Source organism: Mytilus californianus, unplaced genomic scaffold, assembly GCF_021869535.1.
Source record: "Mytilus californianus isolate M0D057914Y unplaced genomic scaffold, xbMytCali1.0.p SCAF_7, whole genome shotgun sequence".
In the NCBI taxonomy this organism is placed as follows: domain Eukaryota; kingdom Metazoa; phylum Mollusca; class Bivalvia; order Mytilida; family Mytilidae; genus Mytilus; species Mytilus californianus.
In genome coordinates, this window is record NW_026262723.1 from 8479967 (window position 1) to 8505416 (window position 25450).

General features: G+C 31.1%; 1 long non-coding RNA gene across 1 annotated transcript; it reads right to left on the bottom strand.

Annotated features, from left to right (window-relative positions):
* Positions 1-24347, bottom strand: LOC127708802 (uncharacterized). Its single transcript, XR_007985393.1, has 3 exons — positions 24261-24347; positions 17009-17183; positions 1-766 (listed from the first exon to the last, which is right to left on the bottom strand). It is a non-coding gene; the product is annotated as an uncharacterized LOC127708802 (long non-coding RNA).
* Between the last annotated feature and the right edge of the window lie 1103 nt (positions 24348-25450).

A 25450-nucleotide genomic window follows, 5' to 3' on the forward strand; every position in this document is an offset into this window, starting at 1 on the left:
TCATCTTTATATGGATATTATTAAAAAAAAAATAAAGGATTGAGAATAATGAGCAAACAAATAAAGAGTAGAGAATAATGAGCCAAAAAAAAACAGAGATAGACATTAATGATGTGCTAAAATATGAAGAAAAAGAGAATAAAAGGGACAAAATAAAGAATAGAGAAAATGGTACATAAAATTAAAAAATAAAGAAACAAAGACCCCATTTAGACTATCTAGATTGCAAAATGAATGACTATTCCTCACTGGTGGCTATATGTAAAAAGTCATAATAAACTTAAGTTTTTCTTCGCTATCCTTTATTTAGAACAAACGACACAGTAGGCAATCCTGTTGTCGTGATACGAAGGACAAGGAATAGATCCACATTTGTAACCGACAACGTAAAAAAGGTTGCCATTTTTGTCTTCTTGACCTGATGGTATGTACTCCGGATGGCTATCTACGCATAAATAAGTCGACGGACTGTGAAAATTGGCACCGGAAGATAATAACCCTATATATTCAATGTTCCATTTTCTGTAACACGACTTTCTATCCGGTATCATAAGTGTTGTTGCTGAGTGTTTCATTCTGCATACAACACAAGGCATGTCTTCCTGAGCTGAATCAGATGTAAAAGTGTTATGTTCGTATTCAGAGCCATAAAGCAAGCTTTCTGTATAAAAAAATGTATCGTTGAATAATTCCGGGTCATTTGGTAGACACAGTGTGTTAGATGAAGATCCGTGGTTAGGTAGATAATTCGATCCAGCTGCGTATCCTGTAAATAATATACATAAGTGCTCGTGAATAAAAAGAAATCAACACATACATGTAACATACATATGGATGCTTGGAATCAACCTGCATGAACTCTAATTTGTCTATCATTAAATGATCTTCAATACAGTAAGTTGACATTTGAAATTTTTCTTTGACGTTTGACGAAGTTATTTGATGCCGAACAAAAACAGACAGTGACTAAAAAGTAAAATAACAAAACAAATACCGAACTTCAAGGGAAATTCAAAACGTAAAGTCCTTTATAAATGGCAAAATCAAAAGCTCAAACACATCTAATGTTAACTGCAGAAATACAGTAAGTCCATTTATCAGTAAATCTCGGAAAAATGAAAAAGAAATATTTTCAAAATATTACTCTGGATAATGTATTTTTGGTCATGTAAAGCTTCTATCCAAGTTCCGTTAAATTCTAAGAAGGTTTGACTAAGATGTTGATCTCTTAAAAGATTTAACCACAGACTGAACCAACAAAGACGGAATGAACTATCGCTTGTCGTAGGGTCGACTATAAAAGGTGTTCGAAAATCTACCTAATACAAGAACGCTGTTAGATCAATTACAACTTTTATATCATGAGAGCATTGAATCAGACACTTGTTTTTTTTTTTTTTTTTTTTCATTTCCTTTTTTACAGTGTGGCAATTCGTCATGTTAGGCATTGATTCAAAGTTTGAGTTGATCGAATTCAAATAAGTTCGAGTTGCAATTCAAGTTAGCGGTCGAATTATAGTTTGAGTTACAGTTCGAGCAAAAGTTAGAAAACAGACAGTCAAAAGGAATAAAATGTACCAAAGACCCAAATTTTAAGACATAAGTTGATCCACCTGCCGTTTTTCCATCATTATTTACAGATAAATAGTCAAATAGTTAAATACAATTCTTTCAATATTAGTTTTATCCAAATAGTTGCCTTACCAAGATAATACGATGTTTATTTAAAGAATGCAATTGATGAAAAGAAAAGATAAATATTTGACTATATTCTAATAATATAACACGCTAAAACATAAGAGAATTTTTATGATATACAATCGTAGATGTGTCCCTTCGTCCGATTACATCAATTTCCCTGTGCAACAAATGATCTAATGATCGTTACTTGAATATGATTTGGTTAAAAGCTTCTTTGATAACAATAAAGTCGTTTGATTTTTTTTTACTATAATGCAGTTGTCTTTTGAGAGCTGTACCCCTTTAAGATTAGAAATCCGGAAACAGTTTGACAATTATGCAATCATCAATTTGATATAAATTGTGTAATACAATAATACCCTCAGGTATATGTCTAATAATGATCAACTTAATGTTTTTGCTGATGATCTGATTATTGTGGTGCTTTTTGTGACTGTTGTAATACAATTATTAAGCTATAGCTAGGTTCATACTTTCTAATTAGAACTGTGTGTCTGGCCCATGCCCAATAACTGACATTTTCTGACCAACCTTTGTTTATTCGTGCAAGAAAAATCCAATGGCAATGGCCGGATATTTACGTAGATGACACAATCATTGTTTTGTTTGGTAATCTTCATATTGAAATCGCAGCTTTTAAATTTCTAGATGGTTACTTAAAAGTAGCAATTGGGTAACAGCAATGACAGAAGCAGATATCGAATTTGCTGATGCTGCTGGGTGCTTTCTTACAGTTTCGAACCTTGCGAAAACGATGTAAGTTTGTCAATTAACTACATGCTGTCTTTTTGAATTGACGAAAATGACATATAAATTTGAAAATCACAATAACGATACCGTTTCTATTGGTTACTATTTGCATTGGTGCACAGATCTTGAAAAACGAATTCCGCAGTTTGGCTTTTCGAGCACAATTTTAAATTTAGAGCTGCTTGTCCTATACAGAATGTGATTTAAAAGTTTACAAAGAGTCGATGTTCATTTTCATTCCATATTTCTTTGCCATCGATCACATTACTTATAATCTGTGGCTGCCATATCCGCGGTATTATTACCATAAAAACAACTCTTTCAGCTGTTTATACTGAATTTTCATAGGGGAGTTTTGCTCTTTGAAAAAGTGCCATCACGTTTCAATCATTGATATTGATCAAGCTTAGGAACATAATAACGCACTCGTAAAAAGTGAGGGTGGTGCCATCGGTTTGACAAAAAATTCTACAGATCATAGGTGCTGGATGTTGACCGGTCTAGCGTTAATGAGACTTTTTGATGAATTTTCGGCTGTTAATGAAAATGTTCAAATAAAAAAAAAACAAAAAAAACATAAAACATCATGAAGAAACACAAGCTGCAAGCTACAAGTCATTCTTTCAAAAATTAACCTCTTTCAAGAAGAATCAACCGATTTGGAAAAATAGAGAGACAGTTTCAAACTCGCTGATAAAGGAATATGCACCAATGGTAGATTCAAAATCAACAGGACCATTTAGACTCTTTGATGATTATGATAATGATGTAGTTTCACCTTAAAAAAAAAGATATTTCGCACAGCAATATTGGGGAATAGATGTCGTCTTTGATATGTATTACGGCGACAGAAAGTAACAGGGCACGATAGTCGATAGACCTCAAAGGTCATGGATCAATTTTCTTTGATGTGATGAAAACAAAACTGAATTGTATCTCTATTTACAGAGCTAAATGTAGACATGCAATGGATAACTTTTAAAAAAGGAAAGGACTTTCGATTGATTCCAGTTCATGATGTAGCAAGATCGCTTAATCCATTAATGTAATGTCAGGCGCTTCAACTTTACCATGCATTGTCTGGTTGTTATACGGTTTCTGCTTTTGTTGGTAAAGTCAAAAAGTCAGCATGGAAGGCCCGAAATGAGCTTGAGAAGGCTATTGAAGTAATACAGCATCTCAGTCGTCAAGTGACAGTGTGAGCAAGGAGGGAATTAAGGAATTTGTAGTCATTACGTATGATCGATTCTTCCAAAAAAAAAAGTAAAGTAAGCAAGGACTTGTTTGCCCGTAAATAACGTTTATATAATGCCATTCCATCCTTAGGGCTGTCATACATGAGCATTTCAAGAGGTCAATTTTACAAGCTGGGCAAACTTGGGGCTACTCTTTATATCGTAATCAACAATTGCCTTCGCCGTCTAGATGGAGTTGGAAAGGGATAATGACGTTTGGATACCATATTGGAGATCCTTTTCACCCATAGCTGCATCTTGCATGGAACTTATAAATTATGACTGTAAATTTGATTCTTCCAGACACGGCAAGTGCTTTCGTTCCGGATTGTCATGCACTGCATTGTGTAGCTGTAACTGTAGTGAAGGTATTTAAAATAAGGGTGTTATATCATAGAAAAAACGCATGCGCAAAGCATAAAATGGCCTATATGTATTTGATCGAACAGAAAGAAATGTTACACAGTCTTAAATGACAGTAAATCAATGATAAGAAGGTAAAAAGGTAGGATATCTTAATTATTTTTAATTGTTATGACCAAATTAATCATCTTTTGAAATGTGGCGGCCATTTAGAAAAGGGCAAACATTCAAGTGGCTAACGATTTATTCGATAATGTATGCTATATGGGAGCAACAGATCGATTTTGGTGCTTTTATCATCAAATGAACTATTTCTCTAACTTCTCGCTCCACTATAAAGTTTTAATCTTAATTTAATAAAACTGTCACAGCATCCTTACCATACGGTGTACATTCTATTTTTTTTTTTTGGTCCGAATTATTTTTGAGGTTTCTCTTATCAAAGCATGCCCTTTGCCATTGCTATATTCAAGAAGTACCCAATTTGTATCACAACTCTTCCTAAGCCTCTAGTTACAATTTATTGAACAATGTTGAAACTTTCTCTTAATCTTAATTAATGATTTTGTGCAACTTCTATTTTGTTTTTTATCAATATTTTTCGTCGGTTTCCTTTACCGAAACATGGGCTTTACGAGGGGCGGGGTATAATATTTGTGTTATCTTTGCTTGCAGTACAGACCCTCTAACATTCAAACCAGTTATGTTTTAAAAACCAACTTTGTCCACTCTGCAAATATTGGCAACATATACATTATGTTTTGTTCTAAGAACAGTGCACTTTGTAATTTGTTTCAGTGCCCATCTTGGTCATCGTAAAATCTCTTGCATTTTAAATTCCATGCGCATAAAACTTTTTATTGTGTTTGATCTTAACTATATCCCGACTTTGAAAAATCTATCTGTTTCAGCGGTGTCATTTGTGATTCATGTTTGTCTTTCCTGACACAAAAAGCACTTCAACCAATCAGTCCTATGTTTTTCCTCAGAAGAAACTGACAGACGAATTCGATATTTTCAGAAAGTAAACAATTAAAATAATGTTCAATACTTGAAAATACTATGCAAAGTAAAATAAAAGCGCAAAACAAACTGAATTAGATAAATTGAATTGAAAAAAAAATCATTTCCCTCAAAATACAACAAACTAAATGTAATACATGAAATAATGCAATTAATTCCACTTGTATATAAGCTGTTAGGTTGAATGACTGATGGGTATTTTTTTACCACCTTCAAGTCAAACACTCTACTGAATTGGATACAACTAGGTTTGTCAATGCTGTTCAGACACCAAGTTTGATCGTTCATCCATCGTCATTTAACTAATGTGACACATATATACCTGAGCGTTTCTTTATTACAATATATATATCTTGAAATTTTATCTTAATTACGATATTTAAGATCATTCGAAAGACACATAAGCCCTCTTCATCAAATCGAATAAGACACAATTACCATATAAGGGGTGGATTGGTGTGAATTAAAAAGTCTCTGTGGAACAAAAGAGCAAAGCTAACACTGATTCCAAATATATACGCGTTAGTAAATTGCACCAGTGTGCCCTGCTTATTCTATGACATGTTTACTAGATGTTACTTCTTGTTAGAAGTATTTACTGGGATGTCTTTCTTCATCTTGGATTTTGAAATAACATATAACACTTGGTCTAGATCTTTAATAAATTGTGCAAATTTCGAGAGAAATATGTAATACATGTGTAAGACTTTTCATGTTAATATGGAAAATTATGTGTTTTATCAATTTTTACAAAAAAATGAATATTTTTGTTTTATCAATTTTTACAAAAAAATGAATATTTTTGTTTGATTTATTTTTTTTCAACTTTGCCACATAAGGGGGGATAACTCAGTTAGATAACTAAGTCAGGAAAATGGCTATTGTTATCTTATAGTTCGTTTCTGTGTGTGTTGCATTTTAGTGTTTCTGTTGTGTCATTGTTCTCCTTTTATATTTGATGTGTATCTCTCAGTTTTAGTTTATAACCCGGATTTGTTTTTTTTCTCAACCGATTTATGAATTTCGAACAGCGGTATACTACTGTTGCCTTTATTTAGGAAGACATAACGCTATATGGAAGTCACATATACCTATATAGTGTCGAAAAAGCTGTTTAAACAAAACCAACAATTCGCTTTTTTTAAGTCCATAGTATTAACATAGATAATGCAAAATATAGCAATATTGTCATATCTATCAAGACTTAACAACAATTTTACAACTTTCTGGTTTCATCAAATGAAGTATCAATTGCGTACAATTGTCATTCAGCTAATATTGGCAATGATCAGCAGAAAATGCATACAACACTGCAAAGAAAAAACTCAAGTTAACTTGCCGTATATATTTACTAAATCACTAAATAATCGCTTACATTTGTTAACCAGTGAACAGTTTATACGTTATATATCTCGACTTATGTAAATTTCCATACTTTTTGGAAAACCCGAATCTATATTTATACATAAACTTTCCCAAGGCGTAAACTATTTTCTCAATATTGCTTCACTAAACAGATGTGCTGTATTATTCTTAAACATTAATATTAAATTGATACAAGTTGTGTGTGTCCATTCTCCTCCGCTTTGCTACATATTTTTATATATGCAATTCAATTATTGCCTTAAAGATATTTTTTATCTATATATCATTCATTAGCCTGAGGAACATTTATTGGCATGTGCTCACTGCGTTTTGATACCAATCTTATGACGAATAGATTGAATGTCCGAATTCTTGCTGATCCATTTGTTGTTCTATATTACTCTGTAGCCTACCAATTTTGTTATGAAAGTAAATTTGAGTTAATGTTAATCAACCAGCATGGTTCAAGTGAAATGGAAATTAGGAGGTGACCATATGCATGATATGATTTCAATATATCTGTCTATACTGTGTGGCAATAATCAACAAGTTTTTAGGCTATGGAAGTCGTAAATTAACTTGGGAAAGGGGGGGATATCAAATATTTTCAAACCTGCACCAATCGATCAATTGAAAAATAAAATTATCCGCCAAACCACTGGTCTGTGATAAGATCCCTTACTTCCAACAAGCATTAAAACATGTTGCATAGTTAAATTAGTTTCGTAGGAATGGTACACTGAAAATAAACAAAGAAAAAAACAAGGCAAACAACAAGAACAAAAATATTTTTAATGCAATTGTTTTGGTATTACAAGAACATACTGTGTAATTTGATCAATAGCTCATTAAGACGTGTACTATGCTTATTGATTGGTATTACACGTTTTTTTACTACAAATGGATCAGTAACTCTACTGGTTGACAGTTAGTCCCCGATGGTACTGTCCGCTTGGAAGCCAGCACTTGGATACTAGCAAAAATCAAATAATATAATATATTTGTTAATTCCATTTCATGTTAAGGAACTAAAACAAAGATTGCAAAGCTTACCATGAGCCACAGGATTGGTGCCAATATCAGGATATACTGACTCTCATGGAGCACCTGATATCTCCTCTAGTTTTTGTTGGTTGCTTGTTGTGCAGTTTTTAGTTTTCAATATAGTATTTTATGAGCTTGTTTATGATTTCGTCGTGTTCGTTTAATGCCATGTTTTAGAATTATCTATGAGGTAATTAAAATAAACTGGTCAGGCAACTTAAAACTAGATTTGATATCTAAGGTCTTATTTCTATAAACGTACCATGATTGGTCCAAATATATAAGCAATATAGTATCTTTTCTTCAATCATGTATTTATTGCTTTCTACTTGTCAAGTGCAACACAAGTGGAGTAGGAAAGACTTAACCTTCCGAAGCATCTGAATTCATCCCCAAGTTTAAGAACATGTTATACAATCAATATACTTCTTGTGGTGTGGTAGACTTTCATTTGTCTTGTCTATTTCTTTTCTTTCTAAACCAAATCATTGTCATTACGCCAATTTTTCTTACTTGTAATCATCCAATATACATAATGATCAATTTAGAAAGTAGTTCTCTTCGTTAATATATAACACCGTCAATTGATTTTACTCTTTACAAAACCCCGAGTAATCGAACTGCTAATTCTATACAAGAAATGTTCCGTAGCACCCAAAGTTTGAACTGTTTTATTTCCTTCTGTCTTAAGTTTTAAGCATGGGTATTTCGCCTCTCTCTCCTTTTTTTTTTGGGGGGGGGGAGGGGGATTACATTAAAACTTTTAAAAATTGCCGAATCCTAGTTGGTCTTTAAATGAAGTATAAGAAATATTTTGTGTTATCAAAAATAAACAAAAATATATATAACTGAGAAGCATCGGGGTGATAAATTCTTCGGGGGGAAGGATGGGGGTAAGCATATCGTTAACTGATGTAATTAATGAGCCAGGGTATTGTCAAAGAACGTCTCATCCTTTTTGACGAAAAATTCATTCATCGGTTAGTACTAATACCTAATAGAGAGATAGACAAATAATACAAGATGGTCTTGATTTATAGATTGCATGTGCTGAAATTGTGTTTCTTATTGACTTTCCCCCTTTGTCTTTGTGTTATTATGTTCCGTTTGGTCGTATGATTCTTGACCTGACTCGGTATGTATGCATCCATCTATCGGGGTTTTTGCTTTAGGCGTTATTGGTGCTAGTGGGTATTGTGGTGCGATTCGGGCGTAAGAGGTTTTTACTTAATTTATACTTTATCGAGAAAGTGTATACTATATATTATTATATCACTATAAAAATTCACTTTTTGTATTAGCTAAAAGGTAGGGAATCTTTTTTGATAAAACGTTATATCAACTACGTGAAAAATCAAGAGAGGTTAATATAAGATTTGGAACAGTTAACGTGTACCTATAAATAGTTTTTTCAAGACAACGCCAATAACGTATGCTTATTACGCCATGCACTTTCTCATTTTACTTCTTCTTTTTTCGATTTTTTAAAAACAAATGTTATTGAATATTTCAACAAATAAAATTTTAGCATCTGCCAACCATATAATATACTTAGTATGAAAGGAGCAGTTAAAGATCTTGAGCAAATACAAGAAATTGGAGAAGTATTAAAAAAAAAAGTTATTTAATAAAATAATTGTTGACTTTAGATATCAGCTGATACAACTATTTCTCATGCTTAGATATTTTTTAGGTCCTTTTTGGTTATATAGTTCCTCAAGTGTTTCGGTTCTTATACGTCCTTGGTTTTAAAATATTAATCGTTGAGCGTTCGAATTCCTGATGGGGGTAAATCCAGAAAAGCGCCTCGGACGCATGAAATTTATAACGTGTTGTTTTCATTTTTGTCACATTTACTATCAGCTACAAAAACGTTTTTGTTGACGTTTTTGTAAAATTTATTTGTATGTTTGTTTGATTTTTTAGTCAGTTATATTTGATGTCTGTGGTGTATGTTTACACAGTTTTTGCTGCTGAAATCCATTTATTGTCATATTAACCTATTATGTCTGGTTGGGTTGCATACCTAATTTTGTCAATATCTCGAAAATATGATCAACTGTCAAACAAGTGAGAGGTTTAGCTAGCTATAAAATCACGTTTCACCCACCATTTTGTTCGGGGAATGCTTGTAGAAAGTCAGGAATTTGATAATTGTTTTCCATTTGTTCCGTTGGTTGTGTGACTAATGAGACCAAATCATGTATGTATTGAATATAGTGCTTCTTTCAATGTGTATTTGAGAGTTTGTTTCATCTTGTGTGCACGATGTTTTAGACTATGCCATGCACTTTAATCAGCCTTTAAGTGCAATTAGTCATTTTTACTATTTTGTTAGCCTTTTGTTGGTTATATATTCCCTAAAGAATTTACTTTGTTGTCAATTGTTTGTCTTTTATAAATTACATTAGCTGTATTTGGCAAAAACTTTCGGAATTTGGGTCTTCAATGCTCTAAGACTTCTTACTTTATTTGGCCTTTTAGCTTTTTTGAGTATTACTGATGAGTTTTTTGTAGACAAAGCGCACGGCTGGTATACAAAATCATTAGCCTGGAATCTTTTTACGACCTTTTTTTATTGAAAGTGTTAAGTGTAAGCAAAACTAATGTAATGTAAATAATATGTTTGTGTCCAATGTGTACCAGATATTTGTATGATTCGCTAAATTTAATTAAAAAAAATAATAAATAATCTCTAAATGTTCTCCTTGACAACATTCCTGTACGTTTCGGCAATAAAGTTTATCGACAGTTTGTAGATATTCCTATGGGCATGACTTTTAGATCACCCCCAGTTTTTGGAGGGGTTCGTGTTGCTTAGTCTTTGGTTTTCTATGTTGTGTCATCTGTACTATTATTTGTCTGTTTGTCTTTTTATTTTTGGCCATGGCGTTGTCAGTTTGTTTTCGATCTATCTTTTGTCTTTTTAATAGCAAACGTGTTCCTTTGTTGTTATGATTTAAAGGTTTTGACCAAACTTGTTAAATAAAGGCAACAGTAGTATACCGCTGTTTAATAGTCAAAGATACGTCTAAATTCCATTTAATAGATAAATAAACTGTTTTGAATTTCAATGAGCGTTATCTATGTATAACTAGTAAACTTTTAAGTCAGAGATTTCGTACCACAAATTCCTTAAAACCTTTACAAAATTCTTCCATAGATACAAAGATTTGGTCTGCAAGTTTGGCTGTACCTGTAGAAAACTTATTTCAAACGGAATAGCATATCCTAAATTTTACGGTGATGTTGTAAACCGAGCCCGGAAATTTAGATACGGTCCGGGTAAACCTATCAATCCTTTAAATAAACATATTCTAAAAGGTTTATTATAGTTTTGTACCTATTCAACACTGTAATTTAATATTTGAATATTGTTTTTATTGGTAGAAATATTGATTTTGTTATCAGTAAATTAAACCCATAATAAATATTACACATATGTACTTTCATGGTACTTCAATCTGTGGATACCTATAGTTTTGCATTGCACAAGGTCATGTTTTTCTCTGACTGTTAATGACGTCTTAGATGTTGGATGTGTACTGATTGATATTTAAGTCTTAGATACATGATTTTTTTTATTAGTTGTTATTGGCTTTGAACACGCTGTCAGTAACTGCGAGTACTCTCAGGTCTGTACTTAGTGTCTTTTTGTTGTGGGGATGTATAAGTACCCGTCCACGTCCACTCTGTGTTTTTGTTATATGTATTTTTATTTGTATCCATCTGATGAGTTAAGCCTTTTTCAACTGATTTTTATAGTTTGTTCTTTTGTTGTACTGTTACACCACTGTCCCAGGTTAGGGGGAGGGTTGAGCGCTCACAAACATGTTTAACCCCGCCACATTCTTTATGTGCATTTCCCAAGTCAGGAGCCTGTAGTTCAGTGGTTGTCGTTGGTTCATGACTGTCATATTTATTTTTCGTAAATTGTTTTGTTATAAGTTAGGCCGTTAGTTTTCTCAATTGAATTGTTTCATATTTTTCATGTCGGGGCCTTTTATAGCCAACCAGACGGTATGGATTTTTCTCGTTGTTGAAGGCCGTACGGTTGCCTAAAATTATTTACATCCACTTCATTTGAACTTTGGTGGATAGTTGTCTCATTCGTAATCATACCAAATCTCCTTATTTTTATAACACTTACTGTTATCTTGATGCTATTTTTGCTTTAAATAATCAAGAATTTTTTTATTATACTGTCGTTATTTACCCAAGAGAAATGATTCTCAAGATTTTTATATATTAAAGTTTCATGCGCAAAAGTTGAAGCAAAGTTTACGACAAATGTGACGATCTTTCGTTCCCTTTCGTTAATTTTCCGTTTATGGATAGTGATGTTCCTTTGGTCCCGCCTTAAAGTGTGTTTATTTCCTAACTCGTTCATTACACCCGTATCTGCAGTGATGTTTTAGTGAAGGTAATCTAAGTATAACTGGTATATTATTAAGTCAGGAATTTCGTGACCGTAAATTACTTTCAAACTTTTATCAAATTCATTTCCAGGTACAAAGATTTTGTTTTACGGTAATGTTGTTTATAAATCACGTAAATGCATATACAATCCTTGTAAACATATTGATGATGTGAATAAACTGATTCGTAAGGAATATCATATAGCCGTAGTTAGATCTTTAAATATAGATTTTACAGGTACTAACATCGATTCTGTTTTTGATAAATTAATCATAACTAAATATGTATGTTTTGCATTTATGAAAAACATATGGTTAGTCTTGTGTGGACGAGACGCACGTCTGGCGTATTAAATTTTAAACCTAGTACCTTTTGTTAGCTATTATTCGTGTGTTTCTTTGTCCTATATGTTCTCCCATTTATTTGTATTGTAGTCATGTCATGTAATGTTGTCATTTTAATGTTATATTTAACATTGCCATAAAAGCGGGAGGTTTGGCATGCCACAAAACCAGATTCAACCCATAATTTTTTCTTAAAATGTCCTGTACCAAGTCAGGAAATGACCATTGTTACATTATAGTTCGTTTCTGTGTGTTACATTTTAATGTTGTGTTTTTGTTGTGTCGTTGTTCTCCTCTTATATTTGATGCGTTTCCCCCAGTTTTAGTTTGTAACCCGAATTTGTTTTTATCTCTATCGATTTATGAGTTTCGAACAGCGGTATACTACTGTTGCCTTTATCTATATCCTGTAGATATTATGTACTTATATTTTTGCTTTGCACAATATCATGCTATTGTCAGACTGTTATGACGTCTTAACACTAAATCCTTTCGAATTATACTGATTATTACTTTAGTTTTGGAAAACATAATTTAGTATAAGTGGGTATATGCTTTAAACTAGCTTTCAGTAACTGCGAGTACTCTTACGTCGGTATTTTGTGTCCTCTGTCTTTATGTTGGCTTTATTTTGTGCTTCATGTCGAACTAATGAGTCGATCCTTTTCAAACTGATTTTGACAGTGTGTTTTTTACACCATTTTCAAACGTTAGGGGAGGGTTGAGCGCTCACAAACATGTTTAACCTCTCCATGTCATGCATGTGCCTGTCCTAAGTCAGAAGCCAGTAATTCAGTGGTTGTCTTTGGTTGCTGTCTGGTATATCTGTTTTCGTTTATTGTTTTGTCATAAATATGTTGTTTTTTTTCGTTTCACATTTTCGTATTGTCTTGTCGGGGTGTTTTTATATCTGACTATACGGTATGGGCTTTGCATATTTTTGAAATCCTAATGGTGACCTATAACTGCTGACTTCCATGCATTGTGACTCTATTGGATAGTTGTCCCAATGGCAATATAATACCACATCCCATTTTGTATATATACGGTGTCAATAGATAGTTGGGAAGGAACTGCTTACTGTTGAGAGTTGTGTTGGTAAATTTATCTTTCTTTTTCTGGATAACATCCATTTTATTTTGTATACTGTTTATTTGATTGTGTTCACAATAAGTTATATTGTCTGGAATTAAATCTTAATTTCTCCATGTGATATTCTCCGATTACTCCTTTTCTATTGCATATATGATGATATTGATACAAAACAAATTCAAATACGTGTTTTGAATTGATTATACACTGTTAAAAATGTATTCGTTTCGAAACGTAAATTTGAGTTACATGTTTAGGTAAGGGAGTGAGATGTCTCAATGGCAATCACACCATATCTTCTTATTTTTATATTATTTCACAAGTACGGATTCTTTACATCAGAGATTTGAACTGTGAATTGTACTTTAACTTTTGGCTGGTTTTATTTTTATGCTATTTTTAATTTAAACATTCATATCTTACATCTTTGCATATTTTAATAGCTAATAAAATATTGTAAATTTGTATTTTTGTTATTAGTTAACCTCTAACATCCTACTGTGTAATTTTTTTGAAAATTATAAGTACAATCTTCAATCACTGGTTGCTTTTTAATTTATTCGCTGAGGTTGCAATCAAGTCAATCGGTTATAGTTACTGGGACAAACTATTACATTTCTGTGCTTGGTTTGATACACTGATTTTTGTCTTTTACCTTTTATATATTTTGGCCATGTCCAAAACTTTTGATTTTCTATTACCTCCGTTGCATTTCTTATTTCTTTTCCTCTCCTGGATACATGTCCATGTCAAATTTGTGGAATGAAGAACAGGCATAGACTTCTTTGAATGTTTATTGTGTGGAAAGGTCCATAAAAACTGGCAAAATCAAGCGTTACACTAGATCAACCAACTGATCGAGTGAAAGACAACTGTCATATTCCTTACTGTAAATTCAGAAATTATTGTGAGGTTTTTATTATTGCGACTAATGCGACTGGTTGAGTATCGCAATAATAAGACCTCGCATATATCTGTATGCAGATTTTACCGAAATCGCAATAACAAATCTTGCATTTTTGTCCTTTCTTTAAAAATCGCAATAATAAAGGCACTGAATATTTCTGAATATACAGTATTTGGTACAAGCACTATTTTAACAACATGTAAAAGGAAAAGAAAAAGCTGATGGAGGAGTCAGAAGAGGATTTCCTTTCACTTAAATATACTTCCCGTTTGATAGCTATGATCGTTATAGCCTAATCAGATAGGAACCACATGTTCTATAGTATCGAATAAATAAAATGCTGTCATATAAATGTCTGTTTAATAGTTATTTATGTCATGAAGTATGATTTTAAAAGATATATTTTGTCAATGTCAAAGTTAAAGTTATTGTAAAATCAAACCATGAAGTATGTATGGTACAAAGTGTATTGTTTTACTAAGTTCAATTGAAAACTTTAAACTTTTTCTGCAAATATAATATAGAAAACCTTAGATTGCGTGTGATTTCAAATGAAAAGTTTATATTTCAATCAACAGATCTACATTATTCATGCTTCACATTAATTAAAGAAGGAGAAAGTCCGGTAAGAGCTTGTCTTAGCCTAAAATTCGAAGTACATCTGATGAAAGATTTTTGACATTTTTTAAACACTTAAGGGTCTACTTTAGACGCATGAAATTATTAAACGTGTTGTTTTCAATTTTTTGGTCGATTCAATTAGTTTATGTAAAAGTATTAAACTGATGTGGTCATGAAAGGCGCTCAAATTCAAGCTTGAATATGAAACATCTATAAAATTTTCAGATGTTTTTTTGTCTAAAATGGAATTAGCCGCATTCGTGTTCAGTCCCAACCTTTATATATGTTATGTATTATCATCACATACAACATATATTTAAATATTATGACTGAACACAAATGCGGCCACTTCCATTTTAGACAAAACTGTCTTACAATTAGCACACACGCTACAATTGTGAAGATTTCAGTAACTTTGCATGAATTTATGATGCCATCACCTGATGCATGTTCATTTTATTGTCAAAAACAGCCCATATTAACGGAACAAAAGTATTCTTCTTTCCAATAAAGAGCTAAGAGTTTACATTTAAACAAATTTGTAAAAATGCTATATTTTGGGGCCATAATGGGGTCTTACTGGGCATACAGTCTTTGGGTTATTGTGCTTTGGTAAATATTTGTATTTTTCTCTTTCGTTTTTTCTAATGTGCTTTGTCAATATGCCTTTTTGTTTTTCTTTGTTGGCGTATTTGCTTGATTTTGTAGTGATTAAGATTATAACATGTTGACTGCTGTACCCCTATTTTTGACATTTTTACCTATTGTGTCGGTTTGTTTTGTTCACACATTGTTGTCAATATAATGGAATTGTATGCGACTGTCATACAAGTGAGAGTTTTAGCTAGTTATAAAACCAGGTTTAATCCACAATTTTCTACATAAGAAAATGCCTCTCCTAATTCAGGAATATGACAGTTGTTATCCATTCGTTTGATGTGTTTGAGCTTTTGAATTTGCCATTCACTTAGGGACTTTCCGTTTAGAATTTTCCTCGGAGTTCGGTATTTTTGTAATTTTACTTTTTATGCAATTCAATGTTTTCACTATCTCAGCAAAATATGTATCTGCAAGTTGAAAAATTTACAGTTGTAAGAATATTTGTGTTATTAAGACACATTCAGCTAGTACTATTTTTCATAAAACTAATACATTAGGATTCAGGGTCTATTGATTTTTATGTTAAAAGCACTGTTGACATATACGAAGTGTTGCTAATTACAATTTACGTCAACAAAACGAACATACTTGTATTTAATTCATAAATTTTATTTTTGTCCGTGGTTCTGGATTTTTATGTAAAAGTTTCAGGATAAAACATTTAACGACGATGGAAGACGGACACCAAGGTATTACAATATGACAGTACGGGAATGACACCAAGGACAATCGAAAACCATTATTCTAAGAAAACAGACACCACCATGGCCAAAATAATCTACGAAATGACAATCAACAGTCCACAAAACATTACGAATGACACTATTGAAGATTTCGAAACACGAACCCCTCCAAATAACTCTCTTTCATCTTCTGCTTTTTCATGTTTCAATCACTATTCATTGTCTACACCCTAAACCATCCAACTAAAACTTCTTTCAAACTATATCAAACAACAAGCACTATTGGTTTTTTTTTACTGCCTTAAAGCTGAAACAATTCAGAGTATATTTGTTCAAATGTATACACATAAACCTTTTGATTTGGTTAACCAAGTCTTAAACAATAATGTAAAAGTCATTACGTAACCTTATTATCGTTTCAACAAAATTACCTATTGTAATTTAAATTATGAATGGATTGTTATGTCGCAAAACTGTATGAGGTTGGTGTTTACGTAATGTGTGGTATAAAATGCATAAGACTATTCTTTTATTGTAACTTGAAATACTTGATATAAATTAAAACACGTTTTTATCTAACGTGTCACAAAGGAAACAGGAAGAAATTGAACACCTTGATAACAGGCATCTAGATTGCAATATAATTTTCACAAAACAAACGAAAAATGTCGCAAAAATTACGCAAAAAGAACATGAAACGTTCTCAAAATGAGTTGGAAATAAAATACTTCGATCGGTCAATCAGTTCGTTACCAGTAAAATGAAAATAACACTTTATTAATTTTTATAAAAATGTCTTACCTTTTTGATTTTTCGACTGCGGAATTCAGTTTTGCCTTTATGCTTAATCACTCCACGCGTCATATATTGTTCATAGGATGAAATGCGTTAACCTATCCAGAAACAGTGAAGTGCTACAACATTTTATAAAAAGCAGCACATAAACAGTTACCAGTGAGGTATTATCCGGACCTTCCTAAAATGAATGAATTCAAATATTAACAAAATAAAGTTGAACACTTGTTCCAAACCAATCTATTCAAACAGTTCAAATAGTTGTAACGCTATAATGCAGATAGACGAGTTAATGAATGTTACGCCTATCTATTATATTCGCTTGCACATTTCCTTTTATAGAAGTATTAAATTGCATAATTACGAACTTTCTTTAATATCCAGCTTTAAGAACGTTCGACATGACTAGTAAAACATATCGTGAAAACTAATGGAAAAAAGTTAATGGAAAATAAAACGGAATTTAAAGTAATCAAGATATAATGCTTTATATTAATATTTTCCATGAATAATCTCGAATGAACTAAAAGTGTGAAGGTTAAATTTACTTTCTTAAAGTTCAAAACTGCAGACAGAAAAAAACAAATAATCTTGAATAAAAATAAAGTTTGGAAATTAAAGTTTAAAGCACAACCATTGACTTTGAAATTACATAAAAGAGAGGCGAAATTTACTGAAGGGATATTCATACTCCTAGGTCATAAACAAACTGACAATGCCATGGCAAAAAAACAAAAAACGACGAAAAGACATAACAGTAGAATATATTTTGTTAAAGAGTTGGTTGTTTCAGTATGTATGTAATTAAATCTTCAGGTGCTGTTAATATTTATGGTTAAATTATTTGATTTGCTATTGGTGGCTAAATTGACCGGATACAAAGGTAAGTCGATCTAAAACTTTAAATATAGAATCTGAAAATAAATGGCTTATAAAAGCAAACTTTTTATGCTAAAAAAATCTATTTATGGCACACTGATTTGGATACAAAATTAACTGTTTAAACTTTTTGGTTTATTTTCAGCTGAACAATCCTCCACTTTTCGCAGGATTCTTTTTGTAGTAATAAGAAGATGTGGTATGAGTGCCAATAAGACAACTCTCCATCCAAGTCACAATGTGTAAAAAGTTAACAATTATAGGTCAAAGTATTCTTAGACAACGATTTAAACTTTTAATTTTGTATTTAAATGCCTCACTTCCAATACATAATTTGCATATGACGAATACCATCAGTCAGTAATGTACCATCTAACTAGTACATTAAGTCATGTCCGACTAGGTGGTCCCTTGAAATGTTTTCGCAAAGGTTGCGTGTTGTGGATTCAATCCTTCAGTAGGGAACTAAGATTGTTTCGCTAGTTCTCGGATAAATGGTTTATACATTTAAAGGTGCCAAAGGGTTAGACAATAGTCATTCATCAAACTCCTTTTGTGAGATGCTTTATTGTCGGATATATATTCGTCTACACATTTTAACAGATGTAATATGACAAATATTACTCACTGATGAGAAAGTACAAACATTCCACATGCATCTCAATTAACCCTGGTGTTTGTTTAAATGTTTGTTGAGTTTAGTTGACTTGTTTTTTCTTTATTTTGCCAGAATGTATTGGATAGCCTCTGTACGGTTTTTAGTTAATCTTGATTTTGATATATAAAAAAAAACATCAAAGATGCCAAAGTCATATATTTCTCGAGTACACAATTCAAAGTATTTGAAACAATTTGAAGTTAAGTAAATAGTTTATTTATGAATATGACCATATCAGTGATAATTCATGTGAACTCAGAAGTGCTGACTGCTGGCTGGTGATATTCGGGGGAAGCAAACATCCACCATCCGTGACATCAACCCAGTTGTTGTAAAATAAACTCATCAAAGACAATAGGCTTATAATGTGTACGCCAGACGCGTGTTTCGTCCACAAAAGACTCATCAGTGATGCTCGAATAAAAAAGTTAGGAGGCCAAATATATGTCATGTGTACGCAATATGTACGGGTGAGAACCTCCTTTGAGTGTTTCGCGAAAAAAAATACAAAGAATATCAACAAAATTTGACTCTCCGTCACTATCTCTTAAAAAAACAAATAATTACAAAATGTTTTATTAAATAGAATAATAATTTGACATACTTTTGATTTTTGCGAAAATCATGAATCAAATAACCTATTTAAAGACTTAATTTAATTTTTGCTTAGGTTTCATTGTAAAAAGTATTTGAATACTGTCCGATTCAGACAAAACAAACCAAAAAATGTTACATGATTGTGTAATGTTTTCTGATTTATTTTTTTTTTAATTTCAAATTCAAATGTTTATTGTATTATAAATTTAAAACAGTAAGTTTGTGACAGGAACATGTACAGAATAAGTATACAATATTAATGAAAATTCCCATTTATATACAATCTTTTAAACCCAGTAAACAGTCCAGAATCCCCTGTCCTCATTTCTAATGACTGTTTAATGTAGAACCCTGATTTAACTTTCTTATGATAGTGTTGATGGCTTGTGTCTAAAAATCTCCTTTTTTAAGCAGACAAATCTTGAACAGAATTGTTATATCCAAATTTTCAAAACACTTGGTTCTCAGACACCTTTTTAATTCACAATGTTATTATAAAAAAGGGAAATGTTCCTCCTCTAATTTGTTACATTTAAGGCATAATCCTTGCATTCGAGGAATATTAGAATGTCTTCCTTTTTCTATATATAGATTATGGGCACTAATTCTTAGTTTTGTTATTAATTTTCTATATGTAAAGTTTGGTGTTCTTAAATAGTCTTCAAAATATAAACTTTGCTTGAAGGTTTACCTTTTCTTCATTTTTCTGCATCTCAATATGAATTAAATTTTCAAATTAGTTTTTATAACTTATTTTATATAACATGTATTTAATAACTTGTATCTTATTGAATCTGTGTAATATCCATATTAAGTTCACATAAAATATTTTGTCCATAGGTAAACACGGGGTATACTTCTACTGTGTTTAAATTTTGACTTGTCATCTAAGCTTCCTTCTCGGGCATCATCACTTCATTGATATTTAAATTGAACACTGATCGTTTGACTGAATTGCAATGTCAGCACTTTAAATCCGCTATGTAAGCAAGACAAAAATAAATTTGGATTTTCCCTTGTTGATATAAACGTTTGCTAAATCAACCTTGCACTTGATAGTCTATCGACATAAACGGGTTTCCCAAGTGTAATAAGAATCAAGTCGCGGTAGTTGTTCCGCCTACAAACTTTGTGAGGATGTCTATCGTCTAACAAGTACTTTTTCTAAGAATTGTATAACTAAAATTGAGAATGTAAATGGGGAATGTTTCAAAGACACAACAACCCGACCGAAGAGCAGAAAACAGCCTAAGGCCACCAATGGGTCTTCAACATAGAGAGAATTAAAAAATCTAAAAACATACAAGACTAACAAAGGCCAGAGGCTCCTGACGTTGACCTTTGTCAATTTTGAAAACAATTTCACTATATAACAAAAACATATGATGTGATGTCCGTGCGTACAACACGTTTTTGTGAAACAAATTTCATCAGGTTAGATCATGACCAAATGCTTGGATATAAAATCGTACTTACTTTGATAAAAGAACATTGTTTACAAAATGGGACACTTTTCATATCATTTTTAAAACAGTGTGTTGCATATCACTCTCATTTATTTAACTGAGTTTGAATTTTGATATCTACATTCAAGAAATCTTATCATTAAGTCGTTTGTGTTCTTTATCAATTCAAAAAATCTGGCTATAACAATGAGTTCGGTAAGAAATTATTGGTTACTATTTCTATAATTATTGTGGCGACAACGTCGTGTTGAATAAATTCATAGATACCAGATTTTAATTGTTTGTTTTTCGATTTGAGTTAGCATTTTCATATATAGCTGCCTTTCAAAATACGTTTCTTAGTTCTCCCATTAGTTGAAAAAATTACACTGTAACAGCTGTTTATTTAAATGTTCTCAATTTCCCACCCATTACCTTGTAAAAAATGACATACAAAAATATAATATAAATCGGGAAGAAAATGCTGTTATCTCAACACAGTCTAAAGCAATACTATATTATTGATATTGGTTATTATCAATTATAAATTTTACAATAATCATAAATAATGTTAATTATTATTAATATTATTATTATTATTATTATTATTAATTAAATTAATATTATTATTATTATTAATTAAATTAATATTATTATTATTATTAATTATGATAATTATAATTTTATCATTATAATTATTGTATCAATATTATCATTATTAAAACAAAAATTAACAATTTTATAATTTTCATTTCTACACTTGGAATATTTTTCCTGAGAATGCAAGAAGATAAAAATTAACTGACAAAATTTGCAAATGTCTTGTACATGACTGTTCAAACAAGATATTATTTACAAACTTTTTTTTTCATCGGTTCGAAATTATATATAATTAACAAGTAGCAGGAACAAAGAAGACCAATTCTTTATAGGTTGTATATACCTCGTGAGATATGAATTTCAATCGTCAGAACAAAGAAGACACTTAATTTCAGAGCTGCCGATTAACCTAAAAAATGTCTTCAATTAGTCAGAAAAAAATGGAAATAAATAAAACACTTTTAAAATCAGACACATTTTAATAGGACATTTTGGTCCTCAATGCTCTTCAACTTCGTACTTTGTTTGGCTTTTTCAACTTTTTTTATTCAAGCGTCACTGATGAGCCTTTTTGAGACGTAACGCGTGTCTGGCGTACAAAATTTCAATCCTGGTATCTATGATGATTTTACTCAAAACAAAGATTGCTAGGCCTTTTTAAATGCTCAATATGAATCGTAAAAAATTTTAACAATCTGCCAAAAATTAAGACTACCATATCTATATACAAATGTGGAGATAACTTGCAAGACACTTCAGTATAAAGATGAACACTTTATTTAAAATGATGGCGATAAATCGAAAGACTGTTTACAGTCATTCAGAACAAAAAGAGACGTCTATCTAGAGATTCTATATCACTCGAAAGATTGTTAACAAGTAGTCAGAACAAAACAGGCCACTTTATCTAAAATGCTGCCTATAAATTACAATACTGTTTGCAATCAATTCAGAAGTTTAGTTGACAGTAGTTGACAGATCTTTACATCTCGTAAATCGATTAAAAGGAAGATACTGCATATAAATAAAAAAAAATGTGTACAAGTCAAAACAAAGAGGACCACTTTAATTAAAATGCTGCAAATGAATCAGAATTTTGACTCTATAAATGCAGATAGATATCAATTTCATTTCCATTATTAATCTTTGTCAAGAGATTATCTATTGCTTTAATCAGATACATCAAGACTTGTATAAGTCTCGTAGTTATGTTATCTATAAGAAAGCTACGTTTCTTCTCATAAATGTAAAGAGATTTTGTTTGTTTGGAAGGGGGATAACAGTAATTTCCAAGAATGATTGTAAATTTAGGCATCAAGAAACTGAACAGGATTAATCGACTTTAATTATGACAGAAATGTGATTTAGTTTTCCATTATTATTGTTATTATTATTACTATTATTATTATATAAATATTATTATTACTATTATAATTTTTATTAATTTTTTTTATAAATGAGTGGCAACAATTAAATATTCTTACACTTTATTTGTCATCGCCTATAGATAATTTCGGATCTATGTCAAGCACGGCTTCAATTCTGAAATTCTCAATCAAAGTCAAGGAAAGTTATCTTTGAAAACTTCCACTTACCTTGTTACAATTATTATTTACACTTTGCTACTATATCATGTAGCTTTCAAATCAAACATTTGACATCGATAATAAAAAGATATATTTTGAATTGTTTTAAAGTAAGTTAACAAAGACCTTTAGTTCAGATCGAGTATTTATATCACCTTATTAAAAAGCTAAAGTACCAATTATACGCAGTTTTTTAAGAGGGTTTCGAATTTTTATCAATAATAATATTAATTTTTCATTCTAGCGCGATCGTATTATTTCATATAAGAAATGTTTATTTCTTCTTCACATGCAGTGAAAGAGAAGTGATGTAATGAAATAATGCATAAACACAAAAGTACGGTAACAGATGTTTATAATGAGCCTAAAAAACAACGATATAGCAAAAATTAGATAAGGACCTAATTACTTAATTGTATATATAAAAAACCTCATCAAAGATACAAGGCTAATATTGTTTACGACAAACGCGTGTCCTGTATAAAAAGCTCATCAGTGATGCTCGAATAACAACAAAAAAATAAAAAGTCAAATAAGTATAACGTTAAAGAGCACTGAGGATCCCAAGGGTTGTGAATTTAATTTTTCTAATCTTACAAACATATTATTTGTGCATGAATTTATGCAGTCATTTGATAGATCTGATAAAAAAAAACATTGGTCTCGTTCATTGTATGGTTCACAACATTTCAATTAACAATTTTTTGTTTACGTTTGCATACTTCATTTTACTTGTTGTGTATTTACTTATTTTGTAATAAATGGTTTCATGTAGGTGCCATCATCCGTCAAGAGTATATACTTGCATTTGATATAAAAAATCATATTTAATGGTTTCATTGTTTTCTTTAATGTTACTTTAAAAATCTCCGTATTTATCGATAATTTTAGGCGTTTTACAGTAGTGTGTTTTATTGTAAAAAAGGTTTGAGTTATATATTGAGTTTGTATATTAGTTTTGACCTTGCTTATTGTGTAAAAGATCTAAATGAGGAAAATTTAAGATATTAATTGGTTAAATCTCTAAATTTGGTTTTATTTAACATGTTTATGCTATTTATACAATAAACATTTAATGTAGTTTCTATAAACTTGTATGGTAGTTTCTTTTTTCTTCTTTTCCCTTGTTTTATTTACAAAATTACTCCGAACAGTTTTAATGGGTAGAAGGATGCGTTTAGACACCAATAAACATGATCAACAAATTAACCGACATATATTAATTAAATTCTTCAGTGTCAATGTTGTTTTTATGATTTAGGTAACACCATTACAAGGGGATTATAAAATTCTTGTATCTCCTATATGAAATTTGGTTGAATTCAAAAGTTCATTTTTGATTGAAAGGTTTTAACAAATTAAATACAGTTGTGTTATGTAAGATACACGGTGAAGTTACAACTTACTTTTCATTATAATCTGATTAAATTGTCAAAGCATCAGTAATTTCTGTAATGTTGACAGGTAAAGTATAAGAAAAAAGTTTTTTTTACCTGTAATTGAATTATCTGATCGTTAACACAACCTTCTCAATTGTCTTTAAAACAACATATAATTTGATAGACGTCTATATCATTGAAAAATTTGGGTCAGTGGAAGTTTTGTTGGAAATTCCCGTATATTTTGATAAGGTCAGTGAACGGTTATATACTTAAAGCTTTTGTAAGATGAAACCTAATCTTAAACATCAATAGATTTGACTCATTGGTCATTTAAAAACTTGATTATATTTTTCGAATGTGTAATGCAATTACGATATACATGTTCTTGTTTCAAAATATAATGGCATTTTGAATTACATTTTCTGCAATTAATAGCTTAAATTATCTGTGGGACCCCGGAGAGTAATACACTGATTATTATCCTTCACTGAATATGTATTTTCTTCATATATAAGTTCTTTTCATGTAGATATATATTTTTTTCGTGAAATATACACTCAATATAATTATAACATATGGCATTATTATATTACTTGGAATCTGATTTAATCAGAAACATTTACAAATTGAAAGGAATAATGTCGGTTGAGCTGTCAAATTGCTATAATGACAAATTTTATTTCATCATGTTCATTAGTAGAGTCGTATAATGGTTTGTCGAATAAACACAAAATGGCATAAATAAATCCGGACTTTTATTATTTGAAATGTATTAAATTGGTTCATAGTGGAAGAGCGAATTTAATATTCGTTACTTTTTGTTGTCAAAAGAAACACGTCCAAAAATTCAGCAAATTAAAATTGTGTTGATAGTCATCATACTGACATGACTATAATTGGACAATCACATCCTTTTGAAACTCAATTGTTTCAGGTCTAAGTTAAGGTACTAAAATGTCCTAAAAATACGGTTGCTGTGTGCTTTTCCAAAACATGATTGTTCTGAGAGACTTCCAGGAGATAAACCAAATTTGCATAACATCCATTTTAAATTCAAATGTTTCATGGTAAAATTTGGTTAGCAGTGTTCTAAGAAGATATAGTTCCGACATGTAAGTGTTTTAATTGATATTGTTTTAACAGACGCCCGGGAAATTTTCCAAGCTTAACATCACATGCTTTGACATCCAATTGTCAAATTAGAACTGAATAACTGGTTAAGAGTCATTCAGAAAATGAACCAAAATTGGAATTGAAAAAACAATAACTTACCAAGTATAATCCAGTTAAATTTGGTAACA